Source organism: Tachypleus tridentatus, chromosome 6 (assembly GCF_004210375.1).
Source record: "Tachypleus tridentatus isolate NWPU-2018 chromosome 6, ASM421037v1, whole genome shotgun sequence".
Taxonomy (NCBI): Eukaryota; Metazoa; Arthropoda; class Merostomata; order Xiphosura; family Limulidae; genus Tachypleus; species Tachypleus tridentatus.
Genome location: NC_134830.1, coordinates 22,259,582 through 22,284,116, shown reverse-complemented (window position 1 = coordinate 22,284,116; position 24,535 = coordinate 22,259,582). Strand labels below are relative to the sequence as shown.

Genomic DNA, 24,535 nt, shown 5'->3' with positions numbered 1-24,535 from the left:
CGCAGATAGCCCTCGGGTAGCTTTGCGCGAAATTCAAATCATACCATTTTTGAATAAAAATCACTGAACACGAACTGCGTGAACACCTTCACATGTTCTGCTTTACTTCAGTTTTTCTTGATAGGGGAATATATGGAATACGTAATGCTTTTCCTGTCATATTCTGTTTCCATCATGTGCAGATGATTAGAGTAGGATGTATTTGAAATGTATTAATGACAAATCAGCTCATTTTAAGGCAAAAAAAAGCCATTAAAAGTAGGATTACATAACAGGTGTGTGTCTCGTTAACTGTATAATTAATATTCACGTGTTGTGAGAAGTGGCAGTTTTAGGTTGAAATGATTGGTAAATTACAATTACGATAATTATCTATTTATAAAAACAGTTAATTGGGGACATGATGAGATGCATGTAAAGGAGATCACTGTTTTAATTCAACTCCTTAAATTACGCTTTGCACTTCTTAGTGCAATGCCACATTACAATAAAAGCTTACGTTTATGATCTATGGAAATAGTGTACTTCAAAATAATTATTCTTATTGTTTGTTTGTTTTGGAATTTCGCGCAAAGCTACACGAGGGCTATCTGCGCTAGCCGTCCCTAATTTAGCAGTGTAAGACGAGAGGAAAGGCAGCTAGTCATCACCTCCCACCGCTAACTCTTTGGCTACTCAGTTACCAACGAATAGTGGGATTGACTGTAACATTATAACGCCCCCACAGCTGAAAGGGCGAACATGTTTGGCGTGACGGGGATTCAAACCCGCGAATTACAAGTCGAGTGCCTTACCCACCTTGCCATGTCGGGCCTGAATTTACTGAAGAAATGTAAATGATATAACATTAATTTGCACACCTGTCTTTGGTAATATATAGAGGTAGTATGTATTTTGGTGATGATATCATGTCTGTATTTTTAAAATGGTTGGTAAACAAAGTAGGCAGATGACATATTATCACAGTAAAACGACAGCAGAGGGAGAAAACGTTCTTACAGTTGGTTTGTTTTCTGTCTTTGTGTTCCAGATACAAAAGTATTTGGTAAAAAAGAACACGTGTGATCTACAATGAGGTGTTAAAATATGACAGAATGTAGCCCGAGTGTTAGGTTTATGGCAGAAGTTTTTTCAGTAGTTATATTTTCAAGAACTGTATGTATCATACTTATAGGAGAAAGATTTTTCCCCATTTAGAAGATGAAAAAGTGACACTCGAGAAAATCTGGCCCATATTTTGAACTTATGTTGAAATCATCTTATTGATAGACTGAAACATGTGAAAAGAAAGAAACCGGTTTTGAAAAACTTGGTCAACCATATGACTTTATAAATTAGTAACTATGGTGGTAAAAGTAGTGAATTTTATTATGAATTTCGGGTTCATCTCTTTGAAGTGTCTTCCTGGTTTTGGCTTTGTTAACGTCCTGAGCTGATAAACCGGTCTTAAGTTTAGGCATATTCATAATTGAAACGTGTTGCGGGTTATTATAGAGTTCTAACTGCTGGTTTTGCTTGGAGAAAATTTGGTGATGTTTCATCAGTGTGATAACCAAGCACCTGTAATGGTGAATTACAGTTGATAATTATGACTTTGGTGTGCCAGCAGTACGAATCTTGGGACTGCGTATATCCGATTCGATTCTGTTACTCATCACGAGCTCTGCAAAATTACCTTCAGATCTAATAATATGCTTATAGTAACACGTCGTCTGTTTTTTATGTATGGTTGGAATAATTTTATCGAGGCAAACTTGTTTGTTTCAGCAGAAACGTTACGCGTGGATCGGTTCTGCAACATCCAATAATCAGACGTGACAGAGGGACGGGCTTTACGTATTTACGTGTAGATATGTTGATTTTATAATTTTACTTTTTTCTTCTCCCACTACTGACATGACCTCCCCGTACCATCAGTGGTACGGGTGTTACACTTCGAGAATCAGTCGTTTAAACTGTTGTTATAGAATTACCAAGCACGGTTGAGCTTAGTCTGTAGGAATAGGCCAGGAAAAATTAATTATTTGTAACGGGCTTGTAATCCAGTTGAGACTTTTGAAAGTTACACGGCTGAAACCTCGAAAAAAATTTTAACATCTCAAAATAATCGTGTTGAAGAGAGACGCTGACGCAAAGAAATTAAGGAAGAAAAAAACTGAAAAATCTAATTTCACCAAAGAGCACTTAAACTTCTAGCAGTACAAATAATTCGTGAAATATCTAGCTCTCCACCTCTCAACATTTAGCACTTGCGTGACCTTTAACCCTTTTTATTTTCATTATTTATTTATCGCTTTGACCCTTGGTCACTTAACAATAAGTTTGACGGCTTATAATGCTAAAACTTGGGCTTTGATACCTGCTGTTGACAGAGCACAGACTGCCTACTGCGTAGTTTTATATTTAAAAACAAACAAAATGTTTATTTGATGGTTTTATTTTGTACCCGATAGCGAACTTACAAATGATCAAATAAATTCTATGGGTGTTGACTGAACGTCTATTCGACGTGTTTATATATTCTGACAAATTTAACTACATACGGTTATGTACTGTTGTTAATGTATAAGAAACCTCAAGGCCACTCACTGTCCGTAATTTTGTCTCACCGCAAAAGTTAATGTTATAATAACTACATAATGGAAGTGAATTCGTATTTTAGAAAGACACTCAAAGGCAACTCAAGTAAAATGGTAGAGATAAAAAAACTACATAAAACGTAAGCATAGTAATAATTAATAAAAAGTTAACTCAACTTTACATGTTTAATATTTTTAGAAAAAGAAAAATGCTGTTCGTAAACATTGACCTTTAACATAGACCAATGTTCTTTAAATTATTATAAATATTGTGAAAATGTGTGTGTTTTCTTATAGCAAAGCCACATCGGGCTATCTGCTTAGCCCACCGAGAGGAATAGAACCCCTGATTTTAGCGTGGTAAATCCGGAGACATACCGCTTGTGAAAATGAAAATACAATTTGAAGGAAGTTATCTGTTAATATGGTTTGGTTTGTTTGTAATTTCGCGCGAAGCGACACGAGGGCTATCTGCGCTAGCCGTTCCTAATTTAGCAGTGTAAGACTAAAGGGAAAGCAGGTAGTCATCACCACCCACCGCCAACTCTTGGGCTACTCTTTTACCAACGAATAGTGGGATTGACCGTCACATTGTAACGTCCCCACGACTGAAAAGGCGAGCATGTTTGGTGAGATGGGGGATTCGACCCCGCAACTCTCACATTATGAGTCGAACGCCTTAACCCACCTGACTATGCCGGGCCTGTAAAGACACGTATAAATAAGTGTCGAGACTCTTTAAACACATGTGAAGTAACATATGTATTTACAATGTGAGTACGACCTCACACTGGTATGATTTTTTAAACTAATTATGATGTTACATTAAGCCTCGTGTTTGTATGACTTCGATATACTTTGAAGCGAAGTGAGAAATGCATGTCGATCCATATTATCATTTTTTCTCCACTTTGACAGAGGCCTTTAAGTTTATGTATAATATCTTACAGAAATGAAATGTATTTTAATGTTACTTTATTAAAGTTGTTTTGGGATTCGTATGAGGTTAATAAATAATTTATATGACACGTGTTACTGTTGTGAAAAAAAAATGGATTCAAATGGAATTGTGATAATTGAAGAGAATATATATATATATATATATAATTTATAAACTTTATTTTTTAATGACTAAGTGAAGTAATGCATTAAAAATGATGAAAGCTGGTTGTTCATGATTAGATAAAAACGAGAACTTGTACGATAACTGCTCATAAGTATACAGAAATACAATATGTGCAGCGGCAGTGCACCTTAACTAAATGTCTTTAAAAAGGAAAACAAAATTCTGTATCAAGATGATACTGATAACTTTAGCATAAAATCTGTTTGTGAGGTTTAATAAATTATTAAATCAAGTTAGAAAATTGATAATTTCACACTCTTTGATAAATAGTAAGTGGAAATAGACATATAATACTTCAGTTATACAACTTTTAAAGGCCTGCTTTGTGTGATGATTTAGATACTCGACTCTCGCTCTGAAAGGTCGCGAGTTCAAATCACCATCGTAGAATATGTTCGTCCTTTCAGCCGTGGGTAGTTATAGCGTGTGGGTTAATCCCACTATTCGTTTGTGAAAAGAGTAGTCCAAGTGATGGCGGTGAGAGGTGTACACTACCTGTTTTTCCTCTAGTCTCTCACTGTTAAATTAGGGATGGCTAGCATATACAACATGTATGTCCAATGTTGTGAGATATGTTGTTCCATTTGAAGTAGTGTATTTAAAGTAATGTACTAACATTATATGAGACAAACTGTACGTGAATGATGTTGTATTTTTTTTTTTTTGTATTTTTAGGATCTCCAGCAGATCGAGCAGATTTAGAAGTCGGGGATGAAATTTTGGAGGTGAATGGAAAATCGCTAGAAAATTGTACTCACACAGAGGTTATTTCTCACATACATCAGGTAAAAATATAATTATCTAATCACACAGAACTTATACACATAACTTATACACATAAGTGCTGAAAATATAAAATAAAGTTATATTAACAAATAAAATATAATAATATATTTCGAAACAAATAAAATTTCGATTGTGTTTATTTACAGTTGCAGTAGTTGCTATGAAACGGTTTTTACTCGGCCTTTCAGATTACTCAATGTTTCGTTGTAAACCACATTTTACCATCACCATGATGGTTTGGTTTGTTTTGAATTTCGCGCATAGCTACTCGAGGGCTATCTGTGCTAGCCGTCTTTAATTTAGCAGTGTAAGACTAGAGGGAAGGCAGCTAGTCATCACCACCTACTGCCAATTCTTAAGCTACTCTTTTACCAACAGATAGTGGGATTGACCGTCACATTGTAACGCCCCATGGCTGTAAAAGGAAAGCATGTTTGGTGCGACGGGGATTCGAAACTACGACCCTCAGATTGGAACCCTGGCTGACGGATATCAGGGAGATTATCAAAAATTACTAGTTTAGCACTTAATGTTCACATTATTCGTTAGTTCATCTTTTACATGAGAAACAGACCAAGAATATCAGCAAACAATTTCACATATATATACAACCTCATGCTGTTTTGACTGTCCTTGTTTCTTCTTGTGATGGCTTCCTTTCACAATACAGATAACGGATTTTGTTTCAATGTTTAATAGAATAACCACATCCTTCTAAACATCAAAGTTGATGTTTCTTGGTAGGGTAACACCAACTCCGAGGGTTTCTTGTGGCCTTGTGTGTTTTCCCAGGGTCCGGCATGGCCAAGCGCGTTAAGGCGTGCGACTCGTAATCTGAGGGTCGCGGGTTCGCATCCGCGTCGCGCCAAACACGCTCGCCCTTTCAGCCGTGGGGGCGTTATAATGTGACGGTCAATCCCACTATTCGTTGGTAAAAGAGTAGCCCAAGAGTTGGCGGTGAGTGGTGATGACTAGCTGCCTTCCCTCTAGTCTTACACTGCTAAATTAGGGACGGCTAGCACAGATAGCCCTCGAGTAGCTTTGTGCGAAATTACAAAACAAACAAAAAACAAAAAGTTTTCCCAGTTTATTAGTTGACGTCCTCCTGAAGAATTTCATCGAGATCTATATATTTAATGTGAAATATATTAAGATACTTTTATGGCTGAAGTAGTAAGTATGTGATACTTAAGAGACTGTAATGAGTGGAATGGTAGGTAGTTTAGATATATCTTTAGTCAGATACATTTAGGCAAATTCTTATAAATTTTCATGTAGGTGTTTTACATGTAGTGTAGCATTCTTTGTAACCAAATATCAAAACGTTGTAGAAATGTACTACAGTAGCTGGTGACGTGTGTTTGTTTGTTTGTTTGTTTGGAAATTTCGCACAAAGCTACTCGAGGGCTATCTGTGCTAGCCGTCCCTAATTTAGCAGTGTAAGACTAGAGGGAAGGCAGCTAGTCATCACCACCCACCGCCAACTCTTGGGCTACTCTTTACCAACGAATAGTGGGATTGACCGTCACATTATACACCCCCACGGCTGGGAGGGCGAGCATGCTTAGCGCGACGCGGGCGCGAACCCGCGACCCTCGGATTACGAGTCGCACGCCTTACGCGCTAGGCCATGCCGGGCCTAAGGTGACGTGTGTACCGTTAGGTTTTGGTGTACTGCATTTTAACACTTTTGTCAACAGTGCATGTTGTTTTTTGTTTTACTTTACATAAAAATTTGTGTATTTGTTCACTTGTGTTTCTTTGTTTCCTTCTCTGTTGATGTTTGAGATTACTCTTTGTACTATAATATCCTACTTTACGTTGTGTGGATGCTTTTAAACTTACTTATCAGATATTAGTATACCTAAATATCACAAATAAACTAAAAAGTAACATTTTGGTGCTGTTTGAGTCACCTGTGACTTATGAGAGTGGCAACAGGTGCTTGACATGAAGTTATAATCCAGTTGGATAAGGAGATAACCTATAGTCTTCCAAACCAGCGAGGCGCTCTTACCATGCTCAGTACCGATGTACAGTGGCAGAGGACATGGTAGGATGTGCTTATAAAGTGTGATATCACATTGTCGCAATATTCTAAGTCATCCCACTATTACCATAGCTCAAACAAGTCACATCGTGAAAGATGTTTGACCTTTGGAAAGATAAAAAATCATCGACCGTATTTGCGAACCAAACACATGATGTTATGAGATGGTGATGTGTATTATTTCATGTCATGTCATGACCATATTTGCGAACCAAACACATGATGTTATGAGATGGTAATGTGTATTATTTCATGTCATGTCATGGCGATGGTGCATGTATTACTATCTACTGAGTTATCCCATTAAGAAGGTAGCCATTGCCTTCAAGGGGATGCATGTCTATCTAAACTTATAGGAGGAGTAGAAAGCCTTCTTAAAATGCACTCCGCCTCTGAGCTATGCAGGTGTAAAAAGGACTCATGCAAAATTTATCAGTTATGTGGAAAATACACACAATTGCTTTGGAAGAAATTAATATATATGTCTCCCAAAGACTGTGAAATGATACACGTTGACAAGTTTTGTGTGAGGCCTCTGAACGAACTCCTCGGTTCTGAAGAAGTTTATGGGCATATTAAACCATAAGAAGGAGAACCCATCAGCACTAGCAGCAAAAGATGCAGATTAATTAATCTCTGAAACAGCCTTCTGGGTAAATAACGGCTCTCGAGGTTAATTGTTTTTATAATTTGTGCCGAAATGTCAAACATCAGATCCACCATCTTCTGTCACCAGGACCTATGACGCATGTATTTTCAGATGGGCATTGCAACAGACATAGGAGAGTCTACCATGAAAAATGACTGCTGTGGTGTCTACCAGTTTAAACTGCTAGAATTTGAGTAGGATTTACCCATCAATCATGGTAAATGCAGTTTTGACCTTAAACCCAATCTATTGGTGACTGGTTTGAAGGATTAAGAAATGAGTATCACTTAGTATATACTAATAACGGTACATGGGTGTGAGATTGAGTTTTAAGTAGATGATGGCACAACAAGAACCTTACATCAGACAATCAACGTAAAGCCGCCATTTTGGCCAGTCAGTATGAACTCTGTTATGATGAATTGCGACTAAGTGGACAGGAGTGTTAATGATAGTCTCAGACTTTTCTTTCACAATGTTGATCTGGGTTCAGGTATTGCTGTTTTAGGAATGGATTTACTACCAATATTATCAGCTAGTTTTTCTTGTGCAGCAGACGACCTGCAGTTTTGCTACAAAATTATTTAACTCCTACGAGTATGGGCCCATAAAGAGTGGATTTCCATGTGAATATTGAAAAGAATGTGGTTAATTATCCTCATGTACGAAAAGAATCATGTGGTGTACTACAAATGCAGTCCATTATATTTCTACCTTTGCTGCAGTGACAGAACAGGTGCATGAAACAGTGTTCATTTTGGAAATCAAACCGCACTTGTTCAAACAATGATCTCTCCAAGTGCAAGCGTACAACCAGTGGTGGTCTGTAACCATGGAATTTATTTATTTAGCATCTTGCCGGTACGATCACCGATACGGTAACAGAGGTAGAAGTAGCAAAGACCATATAGTGTTTTAGCCATTGTATCACGTCCAAGAACAAAGGTACAACTTTCAGGAAATCTGAATGGTCTTGTTGAAGATTGTACAAACAATCAAATCTCAATACATGAACTTTGTGGATTGTGCAGAACATTTGATGACGTGTTTCTAAGACCTGGTGGATTGGATAACAATCACATGTCGTCACATAGACACAGGTGATGCATATTAAGTAAAGTAACGGCGACATAGGTGTCCTCAATTCTCTCAGTTCTTCTAGGCCATCTTTAAGATGAATCAATGTTTCAATAGTACAGGATTTAATATTTTCATAACTTCTAGATGGTCACATTAGTAGTTTGTTTCATCTCTGATGGATTCAGTTCCCTTATCAATTATAGAGTTTTCTTTAGTTTGACAAATTCCACTTCCATCCACAGCTTCAGATCTGCCATTTAAAGATGAACACCTACTTTGCTTCAGTCTTATCCTAATATCCTCGTCGGTATGATTTCTATAATTTGTTCATAAACAAAGAAATCTGTCACCATGAGAAAAAATCTGGTAAGATAGCTGGACAAACCTTTTATAAGCCCAGCTAAGATCTATTCTTTCCTCTACACTTTGTTCCAGAATTTCATTCTCAACGCTTCTTTCTGGTGTTGCAGCATTCCGAACTTGATGGATAAAGTGGATACCAATGATTGATAATTGTTACATCTCTCATCTTGAAGATTATTTAATGTTATCAAAGCAGTCCTTCCTTTTAACTAGGCAGCAAGGTGGATGGTGTATTGTTCATTCTTCCACCTTTTCATTCTGGAAATGATTTCAAAGTGAGCTTAGTACGCTTCCCTTGATACCCTGCCATCATAATCTTTTGGTTTCCCAGTTGGCCAATACTGAACTGGCCAAATAAACTCTGGAACTCAATTTGATAGCGTAATGATTGAATTAGCCCACAAAGATCTTTCTGCAACTGATGGCACAGCAGTAATGGTAATAGATGCAGAAGAGCTAAGTTTGCCTATTCCATATCCTGCAGTCAATGACGTTTCATGCTTGCACACTTTACCTCATACAAAATAATGAGTGATTCACCTGATCTTTACATTTAATAATCCATTTTCTAGATGTTTTTTTTCTGCCACTGATGTTTTTGTACCTCAATGATTGGTACCTTTCTTTAATTCACCCATGTGTCATTGTATTTCATTTGTGACTTAATTAATGACCTTTTGTACTTCAGTCTTGTTGTTAAAATCCCTCTGTATGTCTTTTTTACTTTTGTTCCACTTGTCTTCAATCAGATACATTTTTCTTTTTAATTCTTATTTGAATGATGTCTCTTTCTTCTAATTTTCTATCTCTTTGAATGATGTCTCTTTTTATAATTTTTTATCTCTTTGAATGATGTCACTTCTAATTTTTTATCTCTTTGAATGATATGTCTTTCTTATAATTTTCTATCTCTTTGAATGATATGTCTCTTTCTTACAATTTTCTATCTCTTTGAATGATATGTCTCTTTCTTACAATTTTCTATCTCTTTGAATGATATGTCTCTTTTTTATAATTTCTATCTCTTTGAATGATATGTCTATCTCTTTGAATGATATGTCTCTTTTTTATAATTTCTATCTCTTTGAATGATATGTCTCTTTCTTCTAATTTTCTATCTCTTTGAATGATATGTCTCTTTCTTACAATTTTCTATCTCTTTGAATGATATGTTTCTTTCTTATAATTTTTATCTCTTTGAATGATATGTCTCTTTCTTCTAATTTTCTATCTCTTTGAATGATATGTTTCTTTTTTATAATTTCTATCTGTTTGAATGATATGTTTCTTTCTTCTAATTTTTTATCTCTTTGAATGATGTCACTTCTAATTTTTATCTCTTTGAATGATATGTCTTTCTTATAATTTTCTATCTCTTTGAATGATATGTCTCTTTCTTACAATTTTCTATCTCTTTGAATGATATGTTTCTTTCTTATAATTTTTATCTCTTTGAATGATATGTCTCTTTCTTCTAATTTTCTATCTCTTTGAATGATATGTTTCTTTTTTATAATTTCTATCTGTTTGAATGATATGTTTCTTTCTTCTAATTTTTTATCTCTTTGAATGATATGTCTTTCTTATAATTTTCTATCTCTTTGAATGATATGTCTCTTTCTTATAATTTTCTATCTCTTTGAATGATATGTCTCTTTCTTATAATTTTCCATCTCTTTTCTACCTGATCTTCTCATAATGTTTAGTAATGTTTAGTGTGTTTTTGATGTTCTGTCTGGTTTTTCAATTTTTTTGGCTCATTCCTCTTTCTTCCTGGTCTTCCTTTAGGTCATATTTTATTTCTCTATCACTTTTGTCCAGTTCTTGTCTCGATAATTTCGTCATCTCAAATAACAGTTCCCTTTTAATCATTGGCCTTGTAGTCGCCATCTTCACAGTTAAGATCAACACAAGTGCACTCAATGTTCTGTTTTGTCAAATAACTTACACCAAATTATAGTTTCGTTCTTTCTTGGCAGTTTTTTTTTTAATTATCAAGATAAAGTAATTCAACTCTCAGAATGAGATTAAATCAGTTTATCTCATTATTTACATATTTCTGCAAGTTCACACCACTTTTAATTATATTGTATTTCACTAACAAAAGATCTTGTCTCATTTACACTCACTTCACTTACTTGTACAAAGTCGTGCAATTCTCTCTTTCATTGCAACTGACTTTTGTATCTCAACGGCATGGCCATGTGGGTTACGACATTCGACTCGTAATCTGAGGGTCAGGGGTTCGAATCTCTGTCGCACCAAATATGCTCGCCCTTTCATCTGTGGGGGCGTTATAACGTGATGGTCAATCGCACTGTTCGTTGGTAAAAGAGTAACCCAAGAGTTGCCTTCTCTCTAGTCCTACACTGCTAAATTAGGGACGGCTAATGCAGATAGCCCTTGTGTAGCTTTGAGCGAAATTAATAAAAAACAAAAGAAACTTGTATCTCAACTCTCAATTAATATGATGCTTTGTGGAACGTTATTTGCATATTCTACCTTTGTTCTAGATGTTTCTCGGACTAACGCGAACTTAAACACCACATTATACACGTATCTCCACAATTCCGCAGTTTTTTCTCGCTAACAAATAAGTTATAACATTGAAAACATATAACCTAAAAATGTAATCTTAATCCATTCCACTGTTTTTCTTTGATAATTACTTTAATATTATTTTAAAACACCATAGTAATATATATATATATATGCGTGCTAATATGTTATCAACAATAATGGTAAAAATATAACAAAGAGATAATATAGTATAGGTGTAGTCCAAAGTATGTTCACTATGCGAAATATGGAAACTTTATCTGTTTTGAAAGTAGAAATAAAAATTGGGAGTTTTTAACATCAACAAACAAAACAATATGAACCATAGCCTCACAGGAACAAAATATCTGACAAGTGAGTGAAAAATACTTACAGAATAAAACACTGTCTCAGTTTATCACATCCATATCTTCCTAGACATATTTATATGTCATAGGATATGTAATTTCTATATTTAGTCGCACTTTTCTAAAGACTGTTTGTTTGTTGAATTTCACGCAAAACTACACGAGGGCTATCTGCGCTAGCCTTCCCTAATTTAGCAGTGTAAGACTAGAGGGAAAGCAGCTAGTCATCACCACCCACCGCCAACTTTTGGGCTACTCTTTTACCAACGAATAGTGGGATTGACTGTCACATTGTAACGTCCCCACGACTGAAAGGGCGAGCATGTTTGGTGAGATGGGGGATTCGACCCCGCAACTCTCACATTATGAGTCGAACGCCTTAACCCACCTGACTATGCCGGGCCTGTAAAGACACGTATAAATAAGTGTCGAGATTCTTTAAACACATGTGAAGTAACATATGTATTTATAATGTGAGTACGACCTCACACTGGTATGATTTTTTTAACTAATTATGATGTTACATTAAGCCTCGTGTTTGTATGACTTCGATATACTTTGAAGCGAAGTGAAAAATGCATGTCGATCCATATTATCATTTTTTCTCCACTTTGACAGAGGCCTTTAAGTTTATGTATAATATCTTATAGAAATGAAATGTATTTTAATGTTACTTTATTAAAGTTGTTTTGGGATTCGTATGAGGTTAATAAATAATTTATATGACACGTGTTACTGTTGTGAAAAAAAATGGTTTTGAGCAGCTCAAGCTGTTCTGATATGTTTGTGAAATAAATCTTTAACTAATATTAAATGAGGGAGAAATTGAATGATGAGTGAGAACATAAAGAAAATAATTAGGTTTGTTAAAAACAGCTGATTATATTTCCTGTATTATTGTTGTTACTCGCACATCACATAAGCTATTCACGCATCAAATCATATCCAAACACCCCCAAGAGCACCATGAGTCTTTCCTGTTTCCGGCACGTGAATATGACATTATTCGTGAGCAACGAGTTTCGTGTGGTGAGGTTACATTCCAATGTTGGTTTATATTCTGTTTTGTATGATAGAATTTCCTGTTAAAGCTAGACGTTGTGTATGAGTTGGTTGAACTACGATGATGGTGTTTAGGGTTAACGCGATGTTTATGTTTTCTTTCAGTGTATTCGTTCGAGGACTATATGTTTGAGGGTGAAGAGAAAAACGGGCAGTAGACTTGGTGAGTTCAAACTTTCCATGTACATAATTCATACAAGCGTACACGTCGTACAGATGATTACATTTAGTCTCTAATTTCAGGAAATGTGTAATACGTAAAGTTGGATCTACTTGTGCAATAACAAGCTAAAACAGCTGGCTATCGTGTGCCAGGTGTAACAAATGTGAAGTGGTAATGATATTACGGTTTACCATTGTGTGATCTAATGGCTGTTCGGTTAAAAGAAGGTGGTAGTTTTGTGTACCTTGTATAAAATTATTATATTATGTTTGATCACGTTTTCTTTACAGTTTCCATTATTTATATTTTACAAGATATCTTTATCATTACCACACATTGTAGTTTTAATTATCACCCGTTTCGAGAGGATAAATTGTGTGATGTATATCCTTGCAGAGTTTTTAGTTCTGCAACATGTATTCGTATTTCACATTCAGTAACGTTGACTGTTCATGGGAGAAAGATTTTATCGAACTTTATTTTAAAATAAGCTGTCACCATTTCATTACATTACAGAGTAAAGTTTACTGAAATATTTATTTATTGGCACAGTTATTTATCAATGAATGTGCCTGGTTTTTCTATTGCAACACTCATGAGACTTTCACTAAAGAGAAATGAACATTTTTCTGAGCTTTTTTATGATTGATTTATATTTGAAACTTAACCCTTTCTGATTGTTATTTTTATTGATTAAATGTGAAAACGTATCATTTTTGTGGAAATTCCAAATGTTTTGTTTACTTCCCAGCTGTGAAGATTGTGATTGGTGATATTCCGTACAGTAGCTTCCATTATTATAACACATCGTAGTCATCTTTCGTTTGACTAAGAGAAATATGTCTATCTTTTTAACAACACTCATTTTAAATCAACATAATAACAGCGTGTTTCTGTTGACGTACTGACATATTTATTATGTAATAATTGATTCAACAATCTGTAGTGTGTCTATCTATTTGTAGATATGGCTTGAAAATTTATGATTTTATATATATATAGACACTAAATAAATGGAGAGGTTTTCTATATAACTCAGTTGCTTGTTTTCTAATTATTTCCAGTTCAGCGCATTGAATTGTGGCAGTCTTATAATATCTTAAGTTTTAAGTGCAAATTAGACACTTATTTCAAAAAGTTAAAACGTAGAGTACATTCGGTAATTTTGATCTGTATAAAAAGTAATAAAAATCTTAACTTATAACAATCACAAAAAATATTAAAAGATATATACATTGAGAATTATTATTACATTTATAATGTATGTGTGTAATAAATAAAACCGTAGAATATATTGTGAAATAGCCATAATTGACAAAGCAAATTCGACCAAGTCAGTTGAAGGTGACGGTATGTTATATAAGTTGACTGTTTTCATACACGTAAAGTTTTATGTGTTTTTTTTCTTACATTTTTAACATGGATTTTAAGTCGAGAGTGATCTTCGAATAGAACTGCTTTTAAATTTCTTTTCGAGATTGTGGCTCCGTCTCTTGACCGATTTGAGATCTAATTACAGTTCGTTTATTTGTTTTTCTCGACTCAGGAGATCAAGCCCATTCGACTGATGCATTTGACCACGCCCAGAATTTCGTAGATTAATTTACTGTAATTCTGCTTAAACAGATTTCATTTAGAGGGTCGGCTGGTAGAGGTCTTTTGGAGTAATAAACTCGAATCTGGTAAACGCGCGTCTCACGCTTGGTATCAAGTGTGTTTCTTATAATAAAGCTACATCAGGCTATCTGCTGAGCCCACCGAGTGGAATTAAACCCCTGATTTTAACGTTAGAAGTCTGTGACTTACCGCTTGGTATTGCTAGCTCATAACAGTATAGCTAATACAAAGAAAAAAAAAAGGCCTCATACTCGCAGATTAATTTACTCTAATCCTGCCTGAAATAATTTCAAGTGCCGCGGCTATTGAGGATTCCATTTTTTTTAATAATCCGATGAGCCATCAAATAGAAACGGAGATGGAGAAATATTACCAGTTACAATATAATATCATTAAGTTATGTATACTTGCGTTTATCACATCAGTATCGACAGATCGTTCCTGTGGGCACAGCACAGATAGCACATTACGCAGTTTTGTGATTTACAGTGAACAAAGAAATGGACTTAAACCAGTATTTCGTGAATTTTGTGTTTTTTTTTCTCTTTGCATAATAAGAAAGCATGTTAATGTTTAGTGTGGCTTCTTTCTATTTGTAAAATTTTATTTAAAAAAAAATCACGAGATGTAACTTCTACTTTTTACATTCCAGTCGACACAAGTTTGATAAGTGTAAACGAACCAGACACGTGTATATAGTAGTGGTTTTTTGTACAGTCTTTGTTGTCGGTGCTTTGGGCGGAATACCAGGGTATTGTTATCACCAGATTAATGTTTGGCCGTTTACTATAATTTACAAATAAAAGTATCTTTATTGTATATGTATGAACGTTCAACCATATGTCAGTGAGAGTGTCGGTAATTTGTTTCACTTTGATTGGCTTGAATTCATACAGATTCTTCTTTTTAGTCGAAAGGATTTGTTTGTTTGTTTTGAATTTCGCGCAAAGCTACTGAAGGGCTATCTGCGCTAACCGTCCCTAATTTAGCAGTGTAATACTAGAGGGAAGGCAGCTAGTCATCACTACCCACCGCCAACTCTTGGCTTACTCTTTTACCAACGAATAGTGGGATTGACCGTCAAATTATAACGCCCCCACGGCTGAAAGGGCGAGCATGTTTGGTGCGATCGGGATTCGAACCCGCAACCCTCGGATTATGAGTCGCACGCTTGGCCATGCCGGAATACTTGTGATATATTCAGTTAAAATTGAGTTACTCTAAGAGCATCCAACTGAAATATACGTGTAATTTACCACTGAAAGTTCAAATATAAATTGATTGTGCGTTTATCATTACATTACACTGAAAGATGTATGACAACGTTTGTTTGCAAAGAATAGCCGAATTTCAGAAGAGGTTAGGCAAACAAAACAAACTCGTTTATGGACGTTGTGGAATACATAAACCTATCTCATTTCCTTTACCAGCACGAACCTAAATAAATCGGCTTAAACAGAACTCAAAATTTGCTCGACTGTTGCACAGTAAAATTCAGTAAGTTGCCATAAAGTAAAATGTGTACGTAATTTATATTAGTATGTGATATAATTTGGTATATATAATGTGTGGTGTGTGTGTTTGCTTATAGCAAAGCCACATCGGGCTATCTGCTGAGTCCATCGAGGGGAATCGAATCTCTAATTTTAGCGTTGTAAATCCGTAGAATTACCGCTGTTCCAGAGGGAGACATGTCATATAGATAAGTTAACAATTTGAGCTATGCGACTAGAGCATCACTGTACTATTATAGCACTTTGTAACAGTGTTCGTAAAATCTACGTCATTCACATTTCTGTGACAGTTTCTGACTGTCACACACACACACACACACACACACACACACACACACACACACACTCATGTGTATAATTAAAGTGCAAAGGAAGTAAATGGCATTAGTTCATGTAAGAATTAAACCTTTTGTAAGTTAAGAAGGCACTTATGCTAAGAAAAACAATATAAGCAGGTAAAAACGTAGTTATTTGATACTTAACAACAGTCAAAATTTAAAGTAACATAATTCGTGTATGTCTTAACTGCACAGAAGTGCTCATATGCATCATTGGTATATAAATTAAAAACTTGACATCTCCGTGTTAAAACGTAGAGCATGAATTGTCTCATACTTGGTAAAAGGACTTCTTGTGAGTTTCGACTCAAGCTTACCTTAATCAGTGTTTAGATTTAAATGTTAAACGATTTACTAAAACAAATTAGTTTTTGATGTGGCATAACATATTGTACGCAACGGAAAAAACTGTCAGAATGCAGTTCTGATACAGGTTATTTCACCGTGGTCTTACATCAAGACTACGGCTGTGGTAATTATTTGACTTACGTGCATGTTCAAAATTGCTTTTCCACAACTTACTCAACTCTATATATTGTTCATTGGGTCAAAAGTATAAAACGCCTTCATCAAAACCACACCTATCAATCTTGTGATGTAATATTACGTGTAATGTAATATTACGATGCGTTGCTTCTCTTGTAACTACAAATAAGGCGCGGCATGGCCAGGTGGTTAAGGTACTCGACTCGTAATCCGAGGGTCGCGAGTTCGAATGCCCGTCACACCAAAATACTCGCACTTTCAGCCGTGGGGGTGTTACTATGTTTCAGTCAATCCCATTATTTGTTGGTAAAAGAGTAGCCCAAGAATTGGCGGTGGATGGTAATGATTAGCTGCCTTCCCTCTAGTCTTACACTGCTAAATTAGGGACAGGTAGCACAGATAGCTCTCGTGTAGCTTTGCGCAAAATTCCAAAAAACAAAAAACTACAAATATAGCTTGTGTTGTTGTTTTTCATTTTAACTAAGATTCACGTTTATTCTTAGGGGTCTTGTTTTTTTTTTCGAATAGAAACAGTACCGGTGTTCAAGAAACGCCAGTCGTATATGTATGTCATCAGTCAGTTCCAAAAATAGTGAGACTATTTTTATTCACCAAAGAATGTTACATGCAAAGCTGCAAGTGAATGCACTTTTGAAACGTAAAACAAAAGGAATATTTTATAAAACAGGTGGCGCGTAACAGCAATGGCGTCCAAAGTTGCAGTAAACTTGATGTGCGTACGTGGACAGGTTTGTTAATGTCCTTGCTCTAATTGGAAGAAATAAAAGAAAAAGTTTATAGCTTAGTAATTTTCGATGGACATAATTGTTCTTATTGTTTTGGTTTATAATTAAAACTGTGTTGAATGTGGATATCAGCCATAATTTCATCTTTAGGGTAAAAAATTAGGGTTAACACTTCTTAACGTGGTTCTTTTTTGCATGTAGATGGGAGAAACAGGTCTTAGCTTTATTTAAGATGTAGTACTTCAAGGGTTTTCAGTTTGTCAAGCATTTGAATTCAGTACAGTTTACCACTTTTTAAGGAACTTAACCATTGTTACTGGATGAGTAATATCAGAACCTTAACGTGTCTTATTAAATATGGGCCAAATTAAGAATAGAAATATATTTAAAATTCTCTGTATTGCTATGCTACGAGGAAGATTGTTTGTTTGTTTTTGAATTTCGCACAAAGCTACTCGAGGGCGATCTGTCCTGGCCGCCCCTAATTGAGCAGTGTAAGACCAGAGGGAAGGCAGCTAGTCATCATCACCCACCGCCAATTCTTGGGCTACTCTTTTACCAACGAATAGTGGGATTGACCATAGATTATAACGCCCCCACTGCTGAAAGGGCGAGCATGGATGCGAAGCCGCGACCCTCGGATTACGAGTCGCGCGCCTTAACACGCTTGGCCATGCCGGGCCTGCTACGAGGAAGAAAGAAAGTCAATATATATATTTTACTTGTTTAAGCACTTTACAACCTAAATTAGAAGCTTTAATGAAGTACTCAACCCTGTGCATCATAAAATCTAAGACTCAGAAAAAAATGGAACTGGTGGGAAGAGTTGTGTTCGGTATAAATAATGAGCGTGAAATAATAAAAATTTAACGTAAATATTGTTTGTTATTTACTGCACTCTTGTGTTTCCTTCTGTTAAAGTATTTTTTATATTCATTAACGCAAAGTTAATGTCCATATTGTCTAATCAAAATTATCTTATGTTGAAACGCAAAAGAAATCAGTACGTGTGCCCAGACTGACAAACGTCACGTGCTTAAAACCCGTAAGTAAAAAAGTTTCATGTGACTTGTAATCATACAGTTGAAAACAAAAAAGAAAAGAATATTGCTTATGTGTTGTGTTAGTAAGGTATTTGGGGGCGTTATAATGTGACAATCAATCTCACTAATCGTTGGTAAAAGAAAGCCCAAGAGGTGGCAGTGGGTGGTGATGACTAGCTGCCTTCCCTCTAGTCTTACATTGCAAAATTAGGAACAGCTAGCGCAGATAACCCTTGTGAAGCTTTGCGTGAAATTTAAAAACAAACAACCAAACTTATTATAAGTATTTTCTACAATGTTACATATAAATGGTACATTTAGTTTATTACACTTCTATTATAAATATTGTTTACTATTTTGGACTTTGTATATTGATTTAATTAAACAGACCAATTCTCGTGAGATATTCTTAGGATTACAGCCGAAAATATTGATAATATCGAGGTTACCCAGTTGGTCCCAACCTTTATAAGTGAAAACCGTGTACTGAATTAGATATGTGCATTATCTCACTGACTGTTAATATTTGATCTATAGGTAGCTTGTTTTGATCAGAAGTTGCTGTTTATTAAGAATTTTCCAATACTAGTATTTTCTTACGTTCGCGATTTGACATATCCTACTTTTTCCTGAGTTAGTAATTCTATTCAAATGATACATTGCCCTTTAACGCAGCAACTCCAAGACTTTAGATATGGTCACAACATTTCGGCGACATTACTCATGTATGAAAGAATGAGCGTTGCCATAGATGGGGAGTCGTTCCCCCAACTCTTTAATGTTGACAGCGCCTCTGATTCTCAAAGGCCGTCAATTTCGTTTCATAACAAAAGGTTTCGAATACGATTTATTTAATCTAAAAACTTATAACAATTACGAGCTTTTAAGCACAATCAATATGAATTTTAAATGAATTTAACTAAAGTGCTTCGGAAGCAAAACTAATACATGTTCATGAAGTTGGTTCACAGTACTCGTATTTCAAAAGTACCTTGTTATAAATAATAGTACCTGAGAATTACAAACTAGACTTTTGTTCATATTTGACGCCCCCCTTCAGTGGTTCAGCGGTATGTCTGCGGACTTATAACGCTAAAATCCGGCTTTCGATACCCGTGGTGGGCGCAGCACGGATAGCCCATTGTGTAGCTTTGTGCATAACTCAAAACAACAACAATCATATTTGACAGTAAATTTTAAGTTGGGTATTTACTATTTAAATATTTCAAAAAATTGTCCATATACATTTTATTTTTTGTCAAGATACAGAGTTTTAAAAAAACAAATCTAAGTTACTATCGTCAGTTCTCAGTGTGTTAAAGATATTTGCACAAGTAAATACCCATAAGTCCTTGAAACATCTCAACAAAAAAATAAAACATAATTACCAAATTGTAATTTTTATGGAACAACTTAAAGGGATAGTTCATCTGCTAATTTTCTATTTTTCATCTCATTAGGTTTATAATTAGAAAAAAGTAGAGATGACATCGGCTTTAGTAGTAACGAATTTCCACATTGTTTTGGTTTGTTTTGAATTTTGCACAAAGCTACACGAGGGTTATCTGAGCTATCCGTCCCTAATTTAGCAGTGTAAGACTAGAGGGAAGACAGCTAGTCATCACCACCAACTCTTGTACTACTGTTTTACCAACGATTGATCGTAAAATTATAACGCCCCCATGGCTGAAAGGACGAGCATGTTTGATGTGACGGGAATTCGAACCCTCGACCCTCAGAATATGACTTAACCACGTGGCCATAACTTGTTTAGGCCCGGCATGGCCAAGCGCGTTAAGGCGTGCGACTCGTAATCTGAGGGTGGCGGGTTCGCATCCCCGTCGCGCCAAACATGCTCGCCCTTTCAGCCGTGGGGACGTTAAAATGTGAGGTCAATCCCACTATTCGTTAGTAAAAGAGTAGCCCAAGAGTTGGCGGTGGGTGGTGATGACTAGCTGCCTTCCCTCTAGTCTTACACTGATAAATTAGGGACGGCTAGCACAGATAGCCCTCGAGTAGCTTTGTGCGAAATTCAAAACAAACATAACTTGTTTTGAATGAAGTCCATATCATGCAGGTAGTTTGTTAGATTTAGATTAATTAATACGTTAGTACCCTTATTTTATTTAAGAAAAATTCAATTCAAAAACATAATACTTCAAAGTAGACAATAATTATTTTAATTGTAAGTTCCAGGCTATAATCAACTTTTATTTATCTTTACTTTTATCGTTTACAAACTGAATATGTGCTCCTATATACGACTTTCGTGAGAGCTCAAGGTTAAAAACATGGAGCAACGTTGAAATATTTCCATTGGCTCAAAATTCTAACAGTAGATTGCACACGTACCATCCAATGATGTATAGTTTATACCCATGTTCCTGAACGTTTGTCTATTTGTACTGTTTCATGGCTATCATAACTTTTATGGGTGACAAATCTAATATCTCGGACATGATACTTTTGGGATCATTTGGTCTTGTATATTTTCGTTCCACACTGATGTTGGCGACGTGCCTTATGACAAGTGTTATATGCAAGTACGTCAAGAGAATCAGATACAACATTCTGGCTCTCACCAGGAATTTAAATTTCGTGCTGGAATTCTCAAAGAAGAATTATCACGTGATCTAAACGTTTTTAGATGTACGATACAGATTTTTTTTTTTATTTCGCTTCCTTGTATTTATATGGTTTATTGAGATTTTTAAAATACGTTTTCAAGTTACTTTGTAAGATGTATTCGTGCAGTCAGTGCTTTAACATCAAACAAAGACGTATCGTATTGTTGGAACTCTTATGGCATAAAAATCACCTAAGATATCCATAAAATAATCCTATGTCATGTGCAAACTATATTTTGGGTTATTTCAAAATTTAGTTAATTAAATGGCTATATTTTTTTCTTATTTCTCGTTCTTGGTATGTGATGGTCTTAAATGAAGAACTGATTAGGGGATAATAGACATGAAAATTCAACTATGTATGAATATATAAATTATGTTTTATGAATTTATTAGCTTACATTCATTTCGGGTTCGATTTATAAGTATATTAAGGCCTATTGATTTTTTTTTAGAATTTTGATATATCGGGAAAAAAAAGGAACAAATAATCATATATTGAGTTATTTGCGGATCAAGAATCTGGAAGGTTGTTGTAAATTTTATCTGTTTTATATATTCATTTATATATACATAACTGGAATACTTGTGTTTGTTTGTTTTTTGAATTTCGCACAAAGCTACTCGAGGGCTATCTGTGCTAGCCGTCCTTAATTTAGCAGTGTAAGACTAGAGGGAAGGCAGCTAGTCATCACCGCCCACCGCCAACTCTTGGGCTACTCTTTCACCAACGAATAGTGGGATTGATCGTTACATCATAACGCCCCCACGGCTGAAAGGGCGAGCATGTTTGGCGCGACGGGGATGCGAACCCGCGACCCTCAGATTACGAGTCGCACGCCTTAACACGCTTGGCCATGCCGGAATACTTGTGATATATTCAGTTAAAATTGAGTTACTCTAAGAGCAATTTATTAAGTTCACATAATAATAAGAGGTACAACAATATCTTCATTACAAATTATTACTGAATTCACAAGAATGAAATACAGACTAAAAACAATGTATTGAACAAATGAATAATTTTGATTAAAACAGACTGAACCGTGATTATGGTCAAGGCCTTTCCCTTACTGTTGTGAGGACAGTATAGTGAGCATTTGAAAACTGCAGGTCCCTCTCTGATCCATGGTTGTCCAGACTCAGAAGGAGACTCGCCTTTTTTTTCTATAGTTCACTTAAAGGTTTATTGGGTACAAAGGGTGAGACAGCTTATGTTTGCAGAGATCATCGATCAATGGCACTTCTCTCTCTCTCTCTCAAATGTTCATGGATGACCTTGATCAGAGCTATAGGTGGGTTACTCTGGCTGGTAAAGACCTCATAGCCTTTAGTGTTCCGTCATTTGGTTTCAGACTCACCAAATATCACATTACTCTGATTATACTCAGTTCTTATTGCTTCACTCACACGCAGAATAAACAAAAGTCCAATGTCTAGGAATGGACTTTTTCAGATCAAACAATTCTTTTATACAACCGTTTTCCTTTAATCACTGATACACCCCCTTGACCATCTCCTCATGGTTGTGGAATGCTATTTCCATAACTACACATTTAAAAATTTGTCTAACACAAGTGCAATACATATGTCAGCAGAAAACAAATTCCACATTAAAATATCCTGGTTATGGTACCGAAATGTTTTTTCTAGATATCCACTCTGTAGCATATTTACATACAATTGAGTTGACGATAGAACAATGCACTAAGCCTTATTAATAACAGGAAGTTCAGCAAGATATTTATTAAAAGCAGTACCCAAACACTGTGTACTTCATTTTGTTAACTTGAGATGGTAACTTTTAATAAACAGGTTTATTAAATATTTATTCCTTTTGAAATTCATCAGTTCAAAACCAGACTATTTAAAGGCAATGTTCCTTGCATCCACAAGTAACATGGGATTTATCCCAAGTGGCTAGGACTATGCATATAATGGTTTTTCAATTAAGCGTACTGGGAGCTGTAACCACGATGCTTATATGACCTGATATCGATGGACAAACTGCGTACATTCTTGCGCAATGGTAACATTAAAACTCTGCTTTCATGGGCAGAGCAGATGCGACATAAACAGAATGATGAGGATCAAAGGTATCTAGAAGAACATACGTTTCTGTTGATCATGCGCTATGTGAAAACTGTATACTGAGGAAAATCTGGTAAATGTAAAATAAAACTGTATTAACATAAGAATGTATAAATTCACGGTATGTTTATACGTACAAAATCGCAAATAACGAATTATTGCAATTGGATAATGAATTTATTAATAATATAAAACATCGTTATATGAAAGTGACTCTTTGTCATAGATAATTATATGTTGTCCTATTATTCATCAGTCTACGATTACGGTGTACTGTATGTGTTTCATATTACAATTCAGTGAAGTTAGTTGGTCATCTACTGATTTTTTTACATAAGTACGTACAACTTCATGAATGTTCACGTCGTATTTTTAATATACGAAAAAGTTGTGTCCGTGATACCAAATGCATTACGTTGGACAGTCGAAACCGTATAATCATATCCAATGCATTCTTAAGGTTGCCACAAATTTAGGATCTTGTATCCAAAGTAAGCAATAAGTAATGGGACTCATAAGTCTGTATTATAATTATCCATTATTCATTATTACAGTTTCGGTAATTGAAGACATTAGTTTAAGGTAATAAATAAGCTACAGCTAATATGTAACATTAATTTGTACATAACTCTCTTAATCAACTAATTTGATGACTTGCAGTCACAAACTCCATTTGAACTTTCAGTTAAATGGAATTATTGCCAGGTGTTTGTTGGTTTTATACAAGACAAGTTAAAATACATTGAGGAATGGTTAGTAGTTTTGAGGCTGCTGGAGCGATATTATAAACTTGAACATTCCAGAATATGTAAATGTCATCAGAACATATGAGTAGACAAGTTATTTTGTCTCGAAGGTTAGGTTTGGAAGGTTAGTGAGTTTTTTTTTTTTTTTATCGCCATAACTGGGTCTCTGTGGCAGCCTTGGAATTTTATCGGCTTTATAGATGAGTTTACCACGAGATGCACGTGCAATAGCAGTGAAAACTGGCCCATTACATGCCGAAAATGTATCGTGCTAATACTTTTGGTAGTATGGTACATATTCAATAGTTGCTTTTGTAAGTAGCATTGAGAGTAACCTGAGTAAAGACTGTCGAGTGTATGTACATCATCTGTAGGTGATTTATAAGACTTTCCGATAGTAATGCACCAAGGATCCGCTTTAGGTCTGTACAGATTCATTGTTGCCTTCGAAACATTGTCGGAAGAGATGGAAGAACAAACACCACAGTGTATGCTGATGGTGTTGTCAAATGTAATGAGGGAAGAACAAACGCCACAGTGTATGCTGATGGTGTTGTCAAATG

The 24,535-nt window shown here is 35.5% G+C and overlaps 1 pseudogene across 1 annotated transcript in view; it reads left to right on the top strand.

Moving 5' to 3' along the window:
• The window catches only part of LOC143252084 (uncharacterized), a 439,932-nt pseudogene that overhangs the window by 362,264 nt on the left and 53,133 nt on the right, over positions 1-24,535 (top strand). Inside the window, exons 5-6 of the transcript XR_013028811.1 lie at positions 4,381-4,490; positions 12,707-12,764. The product of XR_013028811.1 is annotated as an uncharacterized LOC143252084 (transcript). The remainder of the gene's footprint in view (positions 1-4,380; positions 4,491-12,706; positions 12,765-24,535) is intronic.